This window comes from Oreochromis aureus, linkage group 9 (genome assembly GCF_013358895.1).
Source record: "Oreochromis aureus strain Israel breed Guangdong linkage group 9, ZZ_aureus, whole genome shotgun sequence".
Lineage (NCBI taxonomy): Eukaryota > Metazoa > Chordata > Actinopteri > Cichliformes > Cichlidae > Oreochromis > Oreochromis aureus.
This window is the reverse complement of record NC_052950.1, coordinates 2,222,767-2,232,219: the sequence shown is the minus strand read 5'-3', so window position 1 is coordinate 2,232,219 and position 9,453 is coordinate 2,222,767. Positions and strand designations below refer to the sequence as shown.

At 41.4% G+C, this 9,453-nt stretch overlaps 1 long non-coding RNA gene across 1 annotated transcript; it reads right to left on the bottom strand.

The window, feature by feature from the left end:
* Nucleotides 1–3,357: 3,357 nt before the first annotated feature.
* LOC120441718 lies at nt 3,358–7,735 on the bottom strand. The gene is made up of 3 exons (XR_005614224.1): nt 7,704–7,735; nt 6,074–6,152; nt 3,358–3,472 (listed from the first exon to the last, which is right to left on the bottom strand). It is a non-coding gene; the product is annotated as an uncharacterized LOC120441718 (long non-coding RNA).
* Between the last annotated feature and the right edge of the window lie 1,718 nt (nt 7,736–9,453).

Here is a 9,453-nt window from a genome sequence, read left to right as displayed (position 1 = left end):
TTAAAACAGGTTTTTGTTCTATCAAAAGAGAAAGCAGAGTGATAAGTAAGATGTGGCTTTGCTGCACAGATGTATTAATTCCATAGTTTGTCATCAGTCAGTGCCTCTTTTCCACAAGTACGTACTTGACTTGACTTGATTCGGTTTTTAGGGTTCCAAGCAAACTGAGTCCATTCGAAAATGTGACATCAATGCTGCCTTGTGTGTGTGCAGAGTGCGTGGTGTTTGAATGTTCCCCCGTGTTTGTGCGGCTTCTCTCCAGGTACACCAGCTTCCTCCCACAGTCATGCAGTTAGTGAGGTTAGGTTAACTGGTGAGTCTAACTTGCTCATAGGTGTGAATGGCTGTCTCTCTTTACAAACAGACCTGACCAGGGTGCTCCCCGCCTCTTGCCCTATGGTAGCTGGGATAGGCTTGGATAAGTGAAAGAGAATGGATGACTGGATGGATGGATGGTTACATCCAGTTCATTTCAATAATGACAGCATTTAATGATAGGATTTATAGATGTGTTTGTCTCCAGACACAGCGAGGCAGCTGAAAGAGTGATTTTGATATGAACAGAAATCCTTCCACTTTACAAACCTGCAATCTGCCCTGTAGGTGGCACAGAAGAACACAAAACATGATTCTTTTTTCATTATGCAGGCTGTGTGATAATGGTGGTATTTATTAAATTCAAATTCAGACATCAGTCGTACACACTTCAGATCTGTCTCATTAATACCTGATCTTTGAAGTTCTATTAACAAAGTAAAGTAAAAGGAGACTCAAAGTACCTCTGGGTGTGTGTGTATATGGACCAGTAACAAAAAGACAGATATTTTTCAATTGTCGCATAAATGACTTGCAACCAAGTTATTAGTTACAGTACAAACCCATCACTCACTGTAACCACTAACTTGTCTTGCTCTATCCATTCATACTAGAGGCACTCTGGTGAGTGGCTTTCCTCACTCTGTCTCTGCTTCATCGAAGTGTTACTGAGATCAGGAAATGATGGGCTTTAAAGACTCTTGGCCCTGCAACAGGATGGAGGACTCGATGGATGAATTCATTCAGGTTGAGAAATACACCAATGTCAGTTTTACAGTTATTTTGATAACATGTTCTCCTCTCCTGCAAATAAATCAGCACTCTTATCAACAATTATAACCACACTGCGCACAGAAAGGAGTGACTGTTTTTCAGCATTACATTTATGCCATTTGCCACATACCTTTGTAAGTCAACACCTATAAATACTGAGGCCACCTACACATATATTTGGGTCAATGTGCATGCTGACCATAAAGCACTGGTTATGTTATGAAGCTATGAAGATGTATGCAGGGCCGAGAAAGTCACTGAAGAATTTAATGAATAAATGTATACATTAATAATGAATAGCTATTTATATTTATAAATTATATCTTGATGCATGCTCAATCATCCAGGTAAGTTAATCCCCAAAAGTAGATTTTTTTCATCTGGACATAGCCATCCTCTTTGCCAGAGGTTGTTTGTTTTCCCCGATGTATAAATCAATCCTCCTGGCACTTAACAGCGTACACTATATTACTCGTGCGGGGGACCCGATCCTTGGTCTCTGACATGGCACAACACAGAAGCGCTACCTCGTCAGGCCAGGACTCAGTCTATTTACACCTACAGGCCAGTGGACACAATGATGAGGATGTACACATCCTGGACAGGGAGGAACGCTGGTTTGAGCGCGGAGTCAAGGAGGCCATTTACGTGAAAAGGGAAAGACCATCTCTGAATCGAGGAGGGGGCCTAAGGGTACATCTGTCACCATCTTACAATGCTGTGATTGCAGCCATTCCCCAACTCTCTGTGAATGGGACTCACGGCCATTGATTAATGGTGATGACAATTTACATATTACATATTAATGATCAATTAATGCATATTAAATAAATAAATTTGATTAATGCAAATGTACTGTTTATAAGGTTGGGGAAGCCTGCAGTCAGCTGAGACTGAAGAAGTCACTTTTTGGGGTTTATAATTTATAGTTATTTTGTTATAATAAAAAATGAATTATTAATCTATTGTTAATCATGTCAAATGGAAAGAGGATTTACAGAAAAAAACTTTAAACATTCTTTGAAAAAATATTCATGATTTTTTTTTGAAAAAAACAAAATGTTTGAAAATGCAGTTTAAAAAGAGAACAAAACTGGATTTTATATCAATGCAGATACAGATTTGTTTTCCTGACACTGAAAATGACATTTCTTATCCCCACAAAACACAATGCTCATTGTAAATTATGGCACTTTTATGTCACAATTATGTCTGTGTGCAGTTTCCACTCACACAGAGTGTGGAGAGGGATTTTCACCCATCACAAACATGCTCCTTTGCAGCCCTCCAAAATGTGGATGACATATCCATCAGTCGAATGCTGATTGAATGACATATAGGCCGGAACATCAATGGGAGAAGCAGCAGAGTTCACCAGGAACGGGAGAAGCATGAAAAATAATCAAAGATCAAAAATACACTGTAAAACAAATATTGTAGAATTTACGGTGAATTACTGGCAGCCGTGGTTGCCAGAATTTCACCGTGAAAAATAAATTGTAAATGTAGAACACAAAACGGTATCCTATTTTGGTAACCTTAAATTTCACAGTAAATAATAATTGTTTTTTTTTTACAATAAATGACTGAATTTAAACATAAATTCATGTGAAAACAACAGGCATTCCGTTAACCTGATTACAGTCTTACTTTGTTAAATATAGTGAAACTGTATAAAATAATACGGTATCATACCTAAAAAGTTGAATATTACGGTAAATTACTGGCAGCTGTGGTTGCCAGAATTTCACCGTGGAAAATACAGTGATAATGTAGAATACATAATGGTATACTTGTTGATAAATGTAAAATTCACAGTGAACTTTGGTTTTTGTACAATTATTACATTGAAATAAAAAACTAATATAAAGTAAACCAGTTAAAATACATTTTAATAAGCTTGTTTACCGTCTCCTATTGACAAAGCACAGAAGAGCTGTATAATACAAAACATGCCTTTTTATTCAAAAGTTCATATTTACACGAAATTATTGGCAGCTGTTGCAGCCAGAATGTCGCCTAAAAAGATTAAGGTCCAACAAATGAGGTAATAAACATAATAGGGCCAACTGGCATAAAACTTACATTCTTTGACTTTTTGTCATAATTTGCTAGAAACATTAATAAAAACCAGTAGAGACAATGATTAAATTAAACAGTTAACATCCATCCATCCATTTACTTCCACTTATCCTTATTCAGGTCGCGGCGCTGGAGCCTATCCCAGCGTTCATAGGGCGAGAGGCGAGAGTTAGTAGAGGGCTTTCAAAACAGTCTCTGATGGTGTCTGAGGAACTGGAACAGCCTTTGGATCCAATGTGTTTGAGGACTTGCATGTTGTTCTTCAGATGCTCGGTGTAGATTAGCGTTCTTTCCTTGCAGTCTGAAAGCAAATACAAAGCACAATAAAGCAAACTGCCCATTTTAAAAGCAAATATACAATCTTACATTTAACAGAGCTGACACAATTAATCGTGTAATGATTTACAATTGTGATGCATTGCAATGCTGAAAAAAAAGCATTCTTAATCCATTCAGAAGAAACTAATCGATTATTAAATACAGTCCCAATCAAAAGTTTAAGACCACTTGAAAAATGGCAAAAAATCATCTTTTGCATGGTTGGATCTTAACAAGGTTCCAACAACATGCAACAAGCAGAAATGGGAGTGAGACAAAACATTTAACTTACATTTCACAAACTTAAACTGGGACAGGCTGTTTTACAGCTGATCAAATGTTTAGGACCACATTCCTTTAAAAGGCCAAATCTGTGCAAAACTGTGGATTCATTGTCATTTTCTGTCAGGTAGTCAGACTGTCAGGATGTTCTGATGGCAAAAGCAAAAAAACTTTCCTTTTTGAACATGGTCGGCTTGTTGAACTGCATAAGTAGGATCGTTCACAGCGCGCCATCGCTGCTGAGGTGGGATGCAGTTAAGACGGTCATTTCTTAAATAATCCTGGGGGTTATGGAACAAAAATGTGAAGTGGAAGACCTAAAAAATCCTCAACCCGAATTAAGGCCATTAGTGGTGCCGACTGCACCCCCATAACCATCAAATGGCATCTGAGACTGAAGGGCTTCAAAAACTAATTCTCTGATGAGAAAAAAATATAACCTTTTTTTTTTCTCCTGTAAAAAAATTTAACCTTGATGGTCCTGATGGTTTCCAACGTTACTGGCATGACAAGCAGATCCCACCTGAGTATGTTTTCTTCGCACTACAGACGAGGGGGCGCCACAATGGTCTGGGGTGCTTTTTCCTTCAGTGGACCAATGGAGCTTCAGGAGGTGCAGGGGTGTCAAACGGCTGCTGGCTATGTCCAGATGTTGCAGAGAGCATTCCTCGTGACTGAGGGCCCTCATCTGTGTGGTAACGACTGGGTTTTTCAACAGGACAACGCTACAGTACCCAATGCCCACAGGACAAAGGACTTCTTCCAGGCGAATAACATCACTCTTTTGGACCATCCTGCGTCTTTCCCTGATCTAAATCCAACTGAGAATGGACAACAGTTCCAGACAGTAGACACCCTTTGTGTGGCCGTCTTCACCACTTGGAGAAATGTTCCCACTCACCTCATGGAAATGCTTGCATGAAGTGATCAACAACAACAGCGGACCAATTCATTACTGAGTTCAAGTTTGGAACTTTCTGTTTTGGGGGTTTACCCATCTTTTTTGGAGGTGTTGTCCTAAACTTTTGATCAGCTGTAAAACAGCCTGTTTCAGTTTAAGCGTTGTTTTTAATAAATTGCATGCTCAAAAAATGTTTTGCCTTTCTCCTATTTCTTCTTGTTGCATGTTGAAGATCTACTTGGAACCTTGTTAAGATCCAACCATGCAAAAGATGATTTTTTGCCATTTTTCAAATGGTCTAAAACTTTTGATCAGGACTGTACAACCTAAAAATAACAGCAATTTGTTTTCGTCAGCCACATACATCACAGTTGTTATGGCCCGTCTAGGCGCGGCCAGACCACAACATAAAGGGTGATCCATCCCCGTCCAACCCCAAGCAGCACGTCACACACTTAATATTTTGTGACAGTGATTTATTTACAATGAGTGCAGTTAAACAAAGGAAGGGAGCATATCATAACTTCAGGGTGAACCTAAGGCCAAAACAACCAAACGACAATCACTTTCCTCCCTGCCTAACAAAAACAGGAGAAAACTGATCAAACAAAAAGGCGGTCCACCCCTACATGCTCTTACATTTGCCAACATAGTACCATAGTGACACAGTGAACGGTCTGCCGGTTGGGTTGGGCCGAGGATGAATGACATGGCAGTCCCTGGCGGTCTCTTCTTATCCGCTGCCTCCCGGTCCTCAGCCAATCGGTGCGAGCCATCCACCCTGGATGCACCAACCACGGAGGAGCACCTGCACACTCAAATTTACATGTGATTACGATCCCAGTCGTAACACAGTGGACCAACAAGTGCAGCCTGTGTTCAGACAAGTTTTGAGCAATAAAAAAAGTAGCTTATATGTAACCTCCTTTATTTGTTGATGAACAGAAACAAACTGAAATGAAGTTATCATGATGCACTGGGAAAAAAATTATATTTTCTAATTAAATCTCTGTTACTGAGCCTCACAGGTCCTTCTCTTCTGCTGCTGCGCATCACATGCCAGCAGTGGCTTCGCACATGCGTGATTCATTTGCAGTCTGCATGCAGTGGGGTAAAAATCATCTGTTCCATCTTCCACTCTGTCACCAATTATGAGAGGCAACAGCCTTAAAAAGTTCCAGTTTTGTTTTTGCTGAGAATTTGTTGAGGACTGACCTCACACGGCTTTGAAGAGGTATCAGAGTCAGAGTATTTAAACTGTTTAATGCTCCAATTCACAAAAAAAATTTAAGAAACAGCACAACATCATATGACAAAATGCCATAAAAATCTTGTGTCCTAATCAAAATGGCAAACAGTTGAAAACTGACTCAAACTTTAGTCCTCCTATATCTGGTGTACCTTCAGTCTTGAGGTGTTCAACAGGAGAGTTGTACATCTCTATGGTGCATTCTGCTCCACACTGATTTGGATCACCACCCTGAAAAACAGATTGCGTCATTAAACAGTATCTACAGAAATGTTGTGTACGACTAAAGCAGAGGCCACCAGTGCAATGTGAGCCCAAATTATCTACAGCATGCAAAACAAGGTTCCTTTAACTACAGTTTTATCGATTTATTTCCATAACCTAAAGGATTAACAACTTCAAAGGCATCTTGGTATAGCAGTAGTTTGAAGCATAATGGATTTTGGTTAAAAAAAAAAAAAGTACTACTTTTGAATATCTTACCATCACTAATGTCACACAGTACATCTGATGAAGACTCAGCTGATTCCTCACCTGTTACACATATCTGGATCCCTTGACCGCCTCACAAAGCTTGGAAATACCCTCATCAGATAATGTTGTTTCAGTTTTAAGAAGTGTAGTGAGCTTATTCAGAGTATATGACTGACCCAACTCATATATTTTTTTTAAATTTCCTCTACAATGGTCAGGATGGTGTTACGGGTTCAAAATATTGGGGATGGATACAGGAGGAAAACCAAAATAACAACACTGGTCCGGCCGGGTCAAGTCAAACGATGATTTTAATGCACACGTGTGGGAGATGGGACACTGTACGCAGACAGCACCAGATCTCTCACCGAAAACCACACAACAATAGTTTTTATGAAAATCAGGGTATTAGAACGCCCCCTCGTGCATAAAGTAGGTACAATACAATCAATGTTGACAACTTTTAACACATTAAAAGAACATCTTCTTCCCGAGGCCAGATCCTTCCCAGTAATCTTCTAACTCTGCTTATCCCCTGGAACAAACAGTCTCTCCTGCAAGCATAATCAAACAGCTACAGGCCTTGCAAACTATTATTTAAATGTTTGAACTCTCCCCTCTACATGAGTTTAACTGCTGCTTGTATGTGTGCGTGTGTGCCTCGACCTCAGCATTCACTCTGTCTATAAGGACAGAGGCCAACTCAGCATGTGTGCAATAACCTAACTGAAACCATACATGTAATAAATGTTCTAATCAAATGCCACTACTCAAAGCTTAATAAAAAGAGTATAAATGAATAAAGGATAATGATGAATAACATGATGTATGTGTTTTGTAAGCATGTGCGGCCTTCTACGCTCTACGTCACTTCCCTCAATAGATCAGCCAGACATCCCGCTGACTGTAGCTTTTAACCCTTACTGACGTGAGCACAACTCCATAATAAGCACCAAGCGGCAATATGTATAAAGATGATCATGGTTACACCTGTAATGAAAGATTATATGATTATACCAACACCTGTAAATAGAAGATTAACATGAGGTTATAACAATCACTGTAAGACAAACGTTAATGTAATGTCAATAGCTTCAATAAATGCTTTAATGCAATGCTTATTATATGATTCTAATGTAATGATAAAATGACAGTAAAATATCTCTTCTCAATGGCAGAAGCAGGTCGCAATGAAATACATAACCCTAAATAAATCAAAAAGGAACATTGTTTCAATGCAACAAGAAAACTGACCAAGCGAACTATGGTTACAGCTGATATACGTTTCATGTCTAATGTTATACTTACATTGAAAGAGAAGGTTGTTGGTTCGGCACAGGGTGCTGCTGGCCTCCCTTGCTGAGCAGGAGTCAGTCTGGACTGTTAGAAGTGGCGCTAGTTAGTTAGTGGCTCTTCTTCTTCGTTGGTTTGGTGGACTACACGCTTACAAGGAGTATTGGTGCCCTCTGTGTTGTCAGAAATAGCTGTCTGACTGTGAGGTACTGCAACCTCACAGTCAGACAGCTATTTCTGACAACACAGTACCCTCCTCGTCTAAGTTTTATATATATATGTATATATGAGGGAAGGTAGTCAGAACTGAAGGGATTGAACTACCAGAAGGCAACATTGCAGACATAGAGGACAGTTACAAGTACCTGGGGATCCCGCAGGTGAATGGGAACCATGAAGAGGCAGCTAGGAAAGCTGCAACCACCAAGTACCTGCAGAGGGTCAGGCAAGTCCTGAGGAGTCAGCTGAACGGTAAGAACAAGATCTGGGCTATCAACACCTACGCCCTGCCCGTGATCAGGTACCCTGCTGGGGTAATAGGCTGGCCAAAGGAGGAGATAGAAGCCACTGACATATAGACAAGAAAGCTCCTTACCATGCATGGAGGGTTTCACCCCAAGTCCAGCACCCTGAGGCTGTACGCTAAGCGGAAGGAAGGGGGCCGGGGACTGGTGAGTGTCAGCACCACAGTCCAGGATGAGACAAGAAACATCCACGAATACATTGGGAAGATGGCCCCAACTGACCGAGTGCTCAGTGAATACCTCAGGCAGCAGAAACCCAAGAAAGAGGAGGAAGGCGAGGAACCATCATGGAAGGACAGGCCCCTGCACGGTATGTACCACGGGCAGATAGAGGAGGTGGCTGATATCCAGAAATCCTACCAGTGGCTGGACAAAGCTGGACTGAAAGACAGCACAGAGGCACTAATCATGGCAGCACAAGAACAAGCTCTGAGTACAAGATCCATAGAGGCTGGGGTCTATCACACCAGGCAAGACCCCAGGTGCAGGCTGTGTAAAGATGCCCCAGAGACAATCCAGCACATAACAGCAGGGTGCAAGATGCTAGCAGGCAAGGCATACATGGAACGCCATAACCAAGTGGCCGGCATAGTGTACAGGAACATCTGTGCCGAGTATAACCTGGAAGTCCCGAGGTCAAAATGGGAGACGCCCCCAAGGGTGGTGGAGAATGACCGAGCTAAGATCCTGTGGGACTTCCAGATGCAGACGGACAAAATGGTGGTGGCTAACCAACCGGACATAGTGGTGGTAGACAAACAGAAGAAGACGGCCGTAGTGATCGATGTAGCGGTTCCGAATGACAGCAATATCAGGAAGAAGGAACACGAGAAGCTGGAGAAATACCAAGGGCTCAGAGAAGAGCTCGAGAGGATGTGGAGGGTGAAGGTAACGGTGGTCCCCGTGGTAATCGGAGCACTAGGCGCGGTGACTCCCAAGCTAGGCGAGTGGCTCCAGCAGATCCCGGGAACAACATCGGAGATCTCTGTCCAGAAGAGCGCAGTCCTGGGAACAGCTAAGATACTGCGCAGGACCCTCAAGCTCCCAGGCCTCTGGTAGAGGACCCGAGCTTGAAGGATAAACCGCCCGCAGGGGCGAGATGGGTGTTTTTTTTTATTTTTATATATACATATATATGTGACCGTTTAGTCCAAACTAAAGTCCACTTCCTTAAAGTCCAAACGTGCATGGACTTTAAGGAAACTGATTGTTACAGCTTTTATAATACATTCTTTGACTGC